The sequence below is a fragment of the Macaca thibetana genome, chromosome 11 (assembly GCF_024542745.1).
Source record: "Macaca thibetana thibetana isolate TM-01 chromosome 11, ASM2454274v1, whole genome shotgun sequence".
NCBI lineage: Eukaryota > Metazoa > Chordata > Mammalia > Primates > Cercopithecidae > Macaca > Macaca thibetana.
In genome coordinates, this window is record NC_065588.1 from 112,758,602 (window position 1) to 112,771,758 (window position 13,157).

Sequence of the window (13,157 nt, forward strand, 5' to 3'; positions counted from 1 at the left end):
CCTTGAGCAGATTCTCCCAAAGCAGTGCCTTTAGGAGCATCTCGAAGGCGACAGATTCCAGTTGTTAAGGCTGCGATGAAATAGCAGAAGACTCTGGGAAGCAGCGTGCGACGAGTAGCAAAGTAGCCCCTAAGGCTCTTTCTTCTGTGCTCGCCCCGCCCACTCCCGCGTGGGCCCCGCCCCGACTAAGCTCCACCCAGTTCCCGCCCCCGATGTTAGCGCAGGCCACGCCCCCTCATCTCCCAGCTTCTGGGTCCGAGGCTCCCACCTGCGCTAAGCGCTTGGTACCAGGGAGGGAATGGGAGGACGCTTGCGGGGTAGGGAGGCGGGGGCTGGAAATTGGCAGGGTGAGAACTGGGAAACTAGTCTGAGATGCAGCCCTCCTTGTCCCCCTTCTTCATTCACCCCCTTGTTGAGGCCCTTGGCTTTTGCATAATGTAAGTACTTATTTAATGCGTGTGCTGGCTCGAGAGCTCTGCATTTGTCTTTCTGTCCTTCATATGCCAGTGTACCTCCGCCTGTGTCTGTCTAGGTGGGAGCTCCTGGAAAGGAGGGTGCTTCCCAGCAGCTCCTGTTCGACCCCCAGCCCCGGGCCAAGGGCACAGAGAGAGCGAGACAGAGAGGCTGGGGCTGCGGTGGGGGTGGGGAGGTGGGAGCTGGGGCGGGGCGGGGGGAGCGCGGGGGAGGAATGAGAGCACCATATGACAGGCTTGTGGAACCACATCTGATGCCAACTTGGATGCTGTCCTTTTTCTCCAATAAAAGGAACTTTTCACTTGTTTTTCAGACACCCTTTTAAAAAATGTATTTAAAGAGGCTGGTTCCTATCCATCCGACTGGAGGCATCTCAGTGCAAGAGCAAAGCTAAGTCCTGCACACACACCTCCCCTCCTCGTCCTCCTCCTCCTCCCCCAAGGTTTTCCCGAATGTATCTACTCCGGTTACAACTGGACGCGGCCCCTCCCCCACCTGCCTCCCCCCTTCCTCCCCTCGATCGTGGAGGGAGCATTCTCTGTGCCTTCCCAAGTCCCCGTGGGGGACCTTCTATGTTGGAGTGGGGTGAGGGGGGGAGGGTCATATAACGAAGGCCAGAATGAACAAATTAGATAATCAAAAGAATTATAGTAATTGCTTTCACTTTCCCCAGGCCGCTCAGCGGATTCTCTCCCCCGCCCCTCCCCTGGTTTTTCTGTCTGTCGGGAATACTCGGTCTTTCCGACCCCCTCCCCTCCCCCAGGTTCCTCCTCTCCTCTCCCCTCGTTCGCGCGTTCCCTCTCTTCCTCCGTTTTCTGGTGTGCTGGAACGTTCAGTGGAATATGATGAATGATCACCTGTCACAGCTTGTTTATTATAATGCAGGCAATCAATTACACATCCCCAACGCTGGCCGGCCCGCAGGAAATTTATATGCTCAGCACAAACCAATGTGAAAATGGAATCTCATTTGCCAAATGTCTTTCTCCCCGTACAGCACGATGATTACAGTCTGTGTTTGTTCCAACAGTCGTGTACAACTGACAGTGCTATCATTTACTGCCTGGCTCAGGTCACGTTACTCTAAGGCTTCATTTATTGTGTTACGAAGGGCAGCACAGGAAAAGGACAAGGGTGTCTGTCAGGGATGGCACCGTGTTAAAAAGTGGGCGTGCAAGGGCCGTATTCCTGGGCCAGCCGCTAGAACCTCAGCCCCTGGGCCCTTACCTCCGTAGCCTCTCCCAGCATCCAGCTACCCAGACTCCAAGGCCCCTGCCGGGAGCCAGCTCTAGGTACCAGGAGCTCCACAGGTCCCAGAATCGAGGTGGATCAGAGTTCCAATTTTGGTTCTGCTACTGTCGAATTGCGTGCAGCAGGGACTCAATCTCTTCATCTGGGAAATGGGAGTTTTAACAGCCCTTGGCAGGAGTATTGTGATCTCTGGGATGTCAGACGCGTTGATGAATGTTGGTTCCCGGGACTTCGGAAAGAGGTCCCGTTGAAAGAGTTGTGAATTGGAATTCACACTGTATATTAAAATCTCCCCCAATCTTCACCTCTGAGACATGGCTGTCTCAAAACTGTTTTGTTTCCCTTCCTGGTGGAATTTTGTACTTCTATGTACTCTGTACCAGCAGGTAGAGTGGCTTTGAACAAATAAAATGGCCACCTTGCTCCACTGTTCTTTCTTTGTAAAAAACGGCATAGCAATCTTGGCCTTTCTAGCTGTGTGACCTCAGGCTGGTCAATCCCTCCTCCTCTCTAAGCCTTGGATTCTTCCCCTGAGAAGTAAAGAAAATAACTCCTAAACTGCCTCCCTAGGCTTGCCGGCAGGATCCAAGGTGTCCAGAGATGAAAAAAAAAAAAAAAAAAAAAAAAAGCCAAGTGAACGAGAAAGTGAGGCTGTCACTGCTGAGTGGCATCCTGTTTTCACCCAGAGTTCTGCTACACAAAATGTTGACCCAAATTTGTACCCCCACAACACTTGGTGTCAAGTGGGAGCTCAGAAACTGAGGGGCAGGCAGATGCTTTTGTGTGTATTAGGTTGTCTTTTATTGTATTGTATAGTGACTTTTTTTTTTTTTTGAGATGGAGTCTTGCTCTATTGCCCAGGCTGGAGTGCAGTGGCACGATCTTGGCTCACTGCAACCTCCACCTCCTGAGTTCAAGCAATTCTCCTACCTTGGCCTCTCAAGTAGCTGGGATTACAGGTGCACACTACCATGCCTGGCTAATTTTTGTATTTTTAGTAGAGACAGGGTTTCACCGTGTTGGCCAGGCTGATCTCGAACTCCTGACCTCAACTGATCCACCCGCCTTGGCCTCCCAAAGTACTGGAATTACAGACTTGAACCACCGTGCCCAGCCTGTACTATATATTTCTTTATTGTTTGACATGCATATTTGTTTAATGGCCCTCTGCTCCGCCAGTATGGAAGCTCCAAAAGGAAAGATACCAGATTGATCTTGATCACCTCTGCCTCCCCAGCACCTAGCCTTCCTTGGCACATCGTAAGTGCTCAGTAAATATTTGTGGCTTTAATGGATGAATGAATGAATGACTACATGGTCAAACTCCGTACTAGGGCAATCTCTGTGGTGCAGTGGGTAGGCCCTAGTGAATGGATATTTAAAGGATATCTTACTATTCCTCATCCCCCAGAGTCAGACTGTGCCACATGCACCCAACCTTGCCTGGGGTCATTCATCCTACATGTACTCAGATCGCATGAACTGGTGATGGGCCACCCATGTGCCTGCCTGGAGACTCCTATTCATCCCTCAGATCAACATCCCCCAATAAACTCCCAGTCACTCTGACATCCCTTGTTGGTTTGTAATCTCTGCCTCTCTCTAGACCATCGGCTCCTATGCACAGGCGGCTATGCCTTTTTCATATTTGGGTCCCCAAAATGCACAGCGCAGTACCAACCTCAAAACAAGTGCTTTTTAATCAGTCAATCAGTTGACAGAGATCATCTTTTCTCAGCACTGATGTATGGACTACAACTTAGAATTCCATTAAAGCACCTGGGGTCAATAAAAAAAGTGATTCAAGTTTATATATCTTTTTTGAGACAGAGTATCATTCTGTCACCCAGGCTGGAGTGCAGTGGTGTGATCTCAGCTCACTGCAACCTCTGCCTCTGGGGTTCAAGCAGTTCTCACACATGCCTCAGCGTCCTGAGTAGCTGGGCGAGTGCCAGCACACCCGGGCTAATTTTTGTATTTTTAGTAGGGACAGGGTTTCGCCATGTTGGCCAGGCTGGTCTCGAACTCCTGGCCTCAAGTGATCCACCCACTTCAGCCTCCCAAAGTGCTGAGATTACAGGCATTTGATCACTGCACCCAGGTGAGCCACTGCACCCAGCCAAGTTCATATTCTAAAAGTGAAACATTAATGCTGCATTGTGTATTTTTTGGTCAATTGCTTCAGATATGTGGAAGGGATTTCTTTGTATATGTGTAATTATTCGTCACCATGATGATAATAACGAGGGTGACAGCACAGAGCTATGCCTCCCCAGCAAGCATGGGCTGGGCAGGGCCGGGTATTCCCTTCGCTGACTTGCTTCACTAGTTGACTAACAGACCTTATTCCCGGGCCCGAGCTGATGATATCCTGCCAACGCCAGCTTCCCAACATGGAGGGGACGCAAGAGCGAGCGCCATGGGATCCTGGGGGAAAAGCAGCCTGTGTTTGCTGCTGCTTTGACAGTTGAGGCTCCGAGAGGGACTGGCAAACAATGGGAAACGAAACATTTGAGTGGTTGCAAAAAATTCCATGGGAAATCCCCCCTGGTGGTATTTATGTGCGAAGGCTGTGACAAGGAGAGCGCAGGGCTTTCGATTTCAAGGGTTCCTGAGCAGACCACAATGGCCTTCCAAGATGGCAATCCCTGGGAACAGCTCTCTCGGCCACAAAAGCCTAGTTTGTCTGTCCAGGGAAGATCTGGTCGCATGCATCAAGTTGGCCATGAGCTGCAATGGCTTGTTTGGGGCATGACCCACATTTATAGGGTCTGGGCCTCTGAACCTTCTGCTTCTAAGACAGTTCTATCTCAATTGTCCCTCTGGTTTCCCCTGGCCTCGAGAACCTGGGGCTGATAGGGGCTGAGGGGTTTCCCTCGGGCTCAGCCTCCATATCGGAACTGTGGGAACCTCAGCCTCCATCAGACCCCTCCCCATTTTCTGGTCAGCATGTGGCCTCCTCCTGTTTTCTCCATTCCCATTGGTAATGGATATTTATTTAACTTTTACTCCCCCTCCACTCTCATTTAGAAAAGAAAGTGAACTGATATTAACCAATCCTTGTTTTGCCTTCTTTAACACTAACACATATGCAAAATACTTTCCACTATTGATAATATCTTATTGCTGCTGTGATATATGTGCGTAGATGTACAGATCTGCTTAAAGGTAAGGTTTATATAGATTTTTAGAGACACTTGGTAAATGAGAAAATGGAAACTGAAAGAGGTTAAATAAACTGCCCGTGTGTATTGGTCATGAGGTTTCGGTTGCAAAGTGACAAAATCCTGACTTAGATGAACTTAAGCCAGGTGGAAAATGTATGTTGTATTATTTGAGAAGCCAGGGCTGGATAAGCTTCAGGCATGGCTGGATCCAGGCCCTCAATTAAGTCTTTAGGAATTTCCCTCTCTCTAGCTTTTTGGTTTTGCTTTTCCCTGTATTGGTTTCATGTTTAGATTGGCTTGCTTCACCTGTTTTACGTCTTTCCAGAGTCCAATCCAGCCTTTTTCCTGGTTGCCTCTGTAAAAGTCCTAGGGTTAGATTTAGTGTACTCTGATAGGTTCAGCTGCCCATTGCTGAACCAGCGACTCTGGCAACAGGGATGGACTTACCTAAGTGCCCAGGTTCCAGTCACTGCTGAAGCCCGGCCAGACCACCTGGACAGAGTAAGAGTGAGTGGTTCCCCCAAAGAAAACTGGGGTGCTCTTACCGGAAGAAGGAGGAATCGACAAAAAGACCCGATGTCCTAAGCTCCTGTGTCACACTGTCACTAATGGGCAGGCAGACCTGTACAGCAGCTCTCCTCTGCATCTTGGTGCTGCTGGAGGCCACCACCGGGACCACCTCCCTCCTCCGTGCTTTATCCTGCCCTGTGCCTCCAGCCCTGCCCCTGCTGCAGGGATTCAGTCTTGTCGATCATTTTCAAAATGTGCGGGAGGGAGGAAGCCAGTGGAAGAGAGCAGGTGGCTGGGTGACCTGTGGCTATGGGATTCCTCTCCTCTATTTCAACCACCCGGCAATTCTTGTGTCTCTCTGTAGATTCAGTTTCCTTGTACACTTTTATTTAAACAAAGGACACCCCAGATTTTTTAAACTTGCAAATCAGCAGTTTTTCTGGAATCTATGTCTACTTACCCTAAATGAAGGAACAATAGCTCAGAAAGAGGCAGGAAACTGACAATGCGTCAAATGAGTGCCAAGAGCATCTGAGAAACCACACCTCCCAATTCCCATCTCTTGCCCTTTGCACTCGCAGCCTTGCAGATGGGGTCAAGATTTGTGGGCTTCTGATTTATTGGCCAAGGATGCAGACCTTAACATGTAAGTGGAGCAGCTTCCCATAGAAGAGAAGGAAAAGGATACCTTTGCACAGTTTTTTTCTAGTCTCCAGGTTCCCTACCCCCAGGGCAGGCAGCCTCTGGGGACTCCCTGTAGGTAGGATCCTGCCAGAATGGAGAAAAACAGCCCGATTCCTGTTACTCCCTCCTGGTCCTGGGAACTTACATCACCATTCCAGGAGAACTTACATGAGCAAGCCATGTGCTTCCGTTTAGGAGGATGTTTACAAACCACTGTTCTGTCCTCTGAGTGTCTGGAAAGCTAGTGTCTGTGTACCAGGCCCTGCCATGCATTTCAAACACAGCTTTCTGCTGCACTGATCAGTGCTAATCCTCATAGCTAACATTTCTGAGCACTTCCAGCATTCCTGGAACTGTATCGTTTCATTGAATCTTCCCAACAACCCGATACCATAGGTAGCAGTATTGTTTTCATTTTATAGCTGCAAAAAAATGAAGGCGCAGAAAGGTGAATGAATTTGTCTGAGGTCCATCAGCCAGGTTCAAACCCAGGCAGTCAGAGTCAAGAGCATGAGCTAGATGCCACAGTACGTTGCTACGCTTAGATGCACCAGGAAAGCTTTGGACAAGGAAGATGTAGGTTGTTGCCAGCACCTATGCACAGACAGACAGAAAGTCCTCTGCTTCCTTCAGGCCCTTCCTTCCACTTCCCCGGGGCTTCCAGCTGAGCCTGCATTTTTCTTTGACTTCCCCCTCTTGCCTGGCATTTTCAGCAAACGCACACAGGGGATTACGGGGGGAAAACTATCATATTACCAAGTGGACATGGCTCCTAAGATGCCAACTGAACACAGGTAAGTCGGGTAAGGAAAAGCACACAGTCTCATTACTTAGACTACCTCGCAGCCGTTTATTGAATTAGTGTGATTCTTAACATCTTCAACTTGGATCTCCTCCAGGCCAGCCAGCTGGTGCATTCAGTTCGACTCAGCTCGCCTTAACTCAATTAACTAAGCCAGGCTGAGCCGGGCTGAGCTGAACTCAACAAGTTTTTCTTAAGCACTGAGCTGGCTGAAGGGGGAAAAAAAAAACCAACAAAGGACAGCAAGACGCTGACTTGGCTCTTAAAAGAGTTGTCTTGCGCGCTGAGTGGATAATATGGTGCCGTATTTTCTAAGTATCACCTTCGTGGCTTTTGCCATACCCGCGCTTCCTCTGTGCTATTATTTACTTCATATTTTTCTTTAAACAAATTCACTTCCCTTTTCAAACTTAATTTTTTAAATTATTGAGGTGAAGTTGACGTACCATAAAATTAACCATTTTAAAGTGAATTCTTAGATCATGATGTTCATCTGAAGAAAAAAGTAAAAATAAAGTGAATTCAGTGGCGTTTAGTACTTTATAGTGTTGGGTGACCATCACCTTTATCTAACTCTAAGACATTTTCATTACGTCAATATGAAACTCCATAACCTTTAAGCAGTCACACCCCATCCCCTCCTTCCCGACAACCCCTGGTTGTCATCAGCCTGCTTTCTGTTTCTATGATTTACCTATTCCGGATGTTTCATGTAAGTGGAATCCTACAGTATCCTTGTGTTTCTGGATTATTTTACTTAGCATAATGTCTTTAAGGTCCATCCATGTTGTAGCATGAATCCGTGTTTCTTCATTCCTTTTCATGACTAAATGATATTCCATTGTGTGGATAGACACAACTTGTCTACCTACACACCCATTCATTGATGGACATTCAAGCATTTCCATCTTTTGGCTATTGTGATTAGTGCTGTTAAGTACATTTATTTTAGTTTAGTTTAGTTTAGTTTTAGTTTTTGAGATGGAGTCTTGCTCTGTCTTCCAGGCTGGAGTGCAGTGGCATGATTTTGGCTCGCTGCAAACTCCACCTCCTGGGTTCAAGCAATCCTCCTACCTCAGCCTCAAGTAGCTGGGATTACAAGTGTCTGCCATCACGCCTGACTAATTTTTGTATTTTCAGTAGAGATGGGGTTCCTCCATGTTGGCCAGGCTGGTCTCAAACTCCTGACCTCAAGTGATCCACCTGCCTCAGCCTCCCAAAGTACAGGGATTACAGACATGAGCCACTGGGCCTGGCCCAGATAAGTTTATTTTAAAAGGAAATTCTCCATCACTACAGTAAGTGGGAAGCCAACATTTTTATAATACAAAATAAAATACATACATAACCATTAGAAGGAAAAATTTCACCTTTGTAGGTCATAAAAATCATCTTGTGAACTATCAGATGCAGTCATAAAAAGGCTGGGCTTGGCCGGGCGCGGTGACTCACGCCTGTAATCCCAGCACTTTGGGAGGCCGAAGCGGGCGGATCACAAGGTCAGGAGATCGAGACCACGGTGAAACCCCGTCTCTACTAAAAATACAAAAAATTAGCCGGGCGCGGTTGTGGGCGCCTGTAGTCCCAGCTACTCGGGAGGCTGAGGCAGGAGAATGGCGTGAACCCGGGAGGCGGAGCTTGCAGTGAGCCGAGATCGCGCCACTGCACTCCAGCCTGGGTGACAGAGCGAGACTCCGTCTCAAAAAAAAAAAAAAAAAAAAAAAAAAAAAAAGGCTGGGCTTAGGGAGTGGTCGGACTTGAGTTCAAATCCTGACTTTGCTGTCTGTGTAACTCTGGGCAAGTGTCCTGTCCTCCTGAACCTCAGTTTCTCCATTTGTAAAATGATAAGACTTAATATTCCTTCCTCCTATAGTGGTTATGGGAATTAAGATCATGAGTGACCTGGCAGAGTGGCTGCCACCTGTGATCCCAGCACTTTGGGAGGCCAAAGCGGGAGGATGGCTTGAGGCCAGGAATTCAAGACCAGCCTGGGTAACATAGCAAGACCCCATCTCTACAAAAAGTTTAAAAAATTAGCTGGGCATGGTGGCACACACCTGTGGTCCCAGCTACTCAGGAAGCTAAAGTGAGAGGATCACTTGAACCCAGGAATTTGAGGCTGCAGTGAGCTATGGTCGTGCCACTTCACTCCAGTCTGGGCTTAATAGGTCTAGACCCCATCTCAAAAATATATATATATTTTAAATAAATAAATAAAACCATGAGTAAAGTGTTAGAACCATGCCAGGCTCATAGCAAGCCCTTCGATACACAAAAGCTGGTAGGTAAAAACACAGGTCATACACCCACTAGAGGTCAATATACTAGCAGCTAACAAAGTAAATATTTGCTGTGTGCCAGAAACTGGGTGAAGCACTTTCTGGGTGTTATGTCATCTTCTCAGGGTTCGAAGAGGCAAATATTATTATCCCCATTTCATAGATTGGAGAAGGGAGGCAAAGAGAGGTGGAGCCAGTAGTCAAAAGTTCATAAAAGTTCAGACCGGGCACGATGACTCACATCTGTAATCCCAGCACTTTGGGAGGCCGAGGTGGGTCTATCACCTGAGGCCAGGCGTTCGAGACTAGTCTGGCCAACATAGTGAGACCCTGTCTCTACTAAAAATGCAAAAATTAGCCAGGTGTGGTGGTGTGTAGTCCCAGCTACTCGGGAGGCCAACGCAGGAGAATTCCTTGAACCCAGGAGCTAGAGGTTGCAGTGAGCTGAGATCATACCGCTGCACTCCACCTGGGCAACGGAGCAAGACCCCATCTTAAAAAAAAAAAAAAAAAAGTTCATAAAAGTTTATACAGTGCAGGACTTGAACTCCAGGAAAGTTAAACGACAGTACGAGAAGTAACTAAGAATCACCTCCAATGGAAGGTGGCCGCGGGACAGGGATGATTCATTGCAAAAATGGGTTCCTGAGCCCCTGAGGTCCAGCCTGGGCAGCCGCAGCGTGCGTGCGTGTGGCAGTCCTGGCCCAGGGGCTCTGTCCTTCTTGGATTCCTTCCAGCAGTATCTCTTTATCAAGTCGCTCTTTCTCGGGTGTGCCAAGACTAGGCTCCCTGAGAGACCGCGCTCAGCCTTCACATCTTTTCTAGTTGATATCCCTCTAGCAGTTAATGGCTTCACCTGCCATTCCTGTATTCCATCACCCAAAGACAAATCCAGTGTCCCTAAAACCTCACCTGTGCTCTGCAATCTCTCTCACTAGTTGCACGCTGCATCTGAGCCCTCGAGACTGCCACAAAGCCTCTTACTAATTATCCACCCCTGGTGCAAAAATTAGCACGTCTCAGGTTCACATGTATCCATCATAGCTTCACCGATAGGGATGCAGTATGCATACTTCACAGTTTTAGTCTGCGTGGGGAATCCTTTTTCACCCATTGGCAACACTAGCATGGGGGTTGTATTAGTCTTCTAGGGCTGTTGTAAATAATCACACAAACTTTGGGGGTTAAAACAACAGAAATTTATTTTCCCATGTTTCTGGAGGCTGGAAGTCTAAAATCAAGGTGCAGGCAGGGCCAGGCTCCCTCTGAAGGCTCTAGGGGAGGATCCCTCCTTGCCTTTCCCAGCTTCTAGTGGCTCCTAGAATTCTATTATTATTTATTTTATTTATTTTTTGAGACAGAGTCTCGCTCTGTCGCCAAGGCTGGAGTGCAGTGGCGCAATGTCAGCTCACTGCGACTTCTGCCTCCCAGATTCAATTGATTCTCCTGCCTCAGCCTCTCGAGTAGCTGCGACTACAGGCGTGTGCCACTACGCCCAGCTAATTTTTGTATTTTTAGGCGAGACAGGATCTCGCCATGTTGGCCAGGCTGGTCTCGAAATCCCAACCTCAAGTGACCTGCCCGTCTCAGCCTCCCAAAGTGCTGGGATTACAGGCATGAGCCACTGCACCCGGCCGGCTCCTAGAATTCTTTGGTTGGTGGCTGCATCCCTCCAATCTCTGCTCTGTCTTCAATGACCTGCCTCATGCATTTTTTTTTTTTTTTTTTTTTTTTTTTTTTTTGAGACGGAGTCTTGCTCTGTCACCCAGGCTGGAGTGAAGTGGCCGGATCTCAGCTCACTGCAAGCTCCGCCTCCCGGGTTTACGCCATTCTCCTGCCTCAGCCTCCCGAGTAGCTGGGACTACAGGCGCCCGCCACCGCGCCCGGCTAGTTTTTTGTATTTTTAGTAGAGACGGGGTTTCACCGTGTTAGCCAGGATGGTCTCGATCTCCTGACCTCGTGATCCGCCCGCCTCGGCCTCCCAAAGTGCTGGGATTACAGGCTTGAGCCACCGCGCCCGGCCTGCCTCATGCATTTTTGTGTGTCCTTTTCTGTCCCTGGTAAGGACACTTGCCACTGGATTTAAGGACTGTCCTCATTCAGGATGATCTCATCTTGAACCTGGCCTAATTATGTCTGCAAAAACGCTATTTCCTAATAAGATGACATTCTGAGGTTCTGAGTGGATATGAATTTTAGGGGACACTCTTCAACCCTCTTCACATAGAAGAGGTGCCTGGTATTCTTTGTAACTAGCTTATTGTATATTTCAATACCCTGGGCACACACATAAAAGGGTTCTTCTCTCAAGACAATTGTCAACCACATTCTTGCCAATCTCCTTTTCCCAGTCCTTTGTGGCATCATGAACAGATCCTATAACTTTCTGGCTACTTCCCAATATTGAAAAGGCCAAGCCAGTTCACTTATTTATTTATTTATTTATTTATTTATTTAGAGACAGAGTCTGGTTCTGTCACCCAGGCTGGAGTGCTGTGGTGTGATCTTGGCTCACTACAACCTCTGTCTCCTGGGTTCTAGTGGTTCTCCTGCCTCAGCCTCCTGAGTAGCTGGGACTACAGGCGAGCACCACCATGCCTGGCTAATTTTTGTATTTTTAGTAAAGCCAGGGTTTTGCCATGTTGGCCAGGCTGGTCTTGAACTCCTGGCCTCAAGTGATCTGCCCACCTCAGCCTCCCAAAGTGTTGGGATTATAGGCGTGAGCCACTGTGTCTGGCTGCCAGTTCACTTTAAAACAGCCACCTAGTCCCCATCTCCTAACTCAGGTTTGATGCACAGCCTGAGGAAACTGGAGAGGACCTGGCCACCTCTTGCTTCCTTCTCCCCGTGTTTCTGGCTCCCAAAGTACACCAAGGAGGAGGATTTCATGGGCAAACAAATTTGGCCAATGCTGCATTAAATCAAGTTACCCAGATGTCTCCACTTTAGGGTCAGTTGATGTGTGAATGTCTATCCAAGAACAGGTGGTTTCCAAACTTCTTCAGCCCAGGACACTATTTTTCCACAGAACATCCTACCTCCCTAGTGTTCCCCAGAGCACACTTTGTGAAACACCACACAATAAAAAGTACTGCCAAATATAAAGTATATCCACAACTATTACGTTTGCATAGCAATATAAGATGAGTTTTTGAGTAAACACAGCAACTGTGGAACAGTTTTGTGATTTATTCAGAAAACTGGCTCTGAGATCGCTGTGGACAGGACCCAACTTGGCTGGGAGATTTCAATCCCTCAGTAGAGCCACGTGGACAGTGAGGCTGGCCGAAGTTTATTCTGAGAAAGGATTAGAGACTGAAATTGCTCTGATTTTCCTAAACCCAGCTTCCGTAGTCAGGAGGAAGTAACTATCATATTTAAAGGCAAGTGCTTTCAGGAAAGATTTGCTTGATAGTGTGGTCCTATAAGTTATGCAATTCTGTTATGCGAATTCAATGATAGGGACTCAGCAGAATGATAATAATAGCAATAATAATATAATAGTAAGAGAAAAGATAGAATTAACAAATGCAAGTGACAAGCAAAGCTCGCCTTCTTCTGCTGGCGTAGATCTGGGATCCATCCAGTAATCTCTGCTCCCAAGGGCCTCTCAGCCTCGAGCATGAGGCTGGTATTTAAATATCTGTTGTTTTCATATCCTACGACCTCTAAAAGCCGGCTGACTTCAGCTGGTCCTCAGCTGGACGATTGGCAACCTTTTCCAGTGCTGGAGAAAACCAGGCTGCCCCGGACTGAAATTGACCAGCTCCCAACTTAGTGTCTTTCTAAGGATTTCCAAGGATAATTTCTGACCATCGTCTGTGTTCTCTCTAGAAGCTTTTTTTTTGAGACAGAAATCACACCACTGGAGTGCAGTGACTTGATCTCTGCTCACGGCAATCTCCGCCTCCCACTGGAGTGCAGTGACTTGATCTCCGCTTACTGCAGTCTCCGCCTCTCACTGGAGTGCAGTGACTCAGTCTCTGCTCA

The 13,157-nt window shown here is 47.9% G+C and overlaps 1 long non-coding RNA gene across 1 annotated transcript; it reads left to right on the forward strand.

The window, feature by feature from the left end:
- Positions 1-245: 245 nt before the first annotated feature.
- Positions 246-3,296, forward strand: LOC126930724 (uncharacterized). Its single transcript, XR_007717660.1, has 3 exons — positions 246-437; positions 788-2,985; positions 3,137-3,296. It is a non-coding gene; the product is annotated as an uncharacterized LOC126930724 (long non-coding RNA).
- The last annotated feature ends 9,861 nt before the right edge of the window (positions 3,297-13,157 follow it).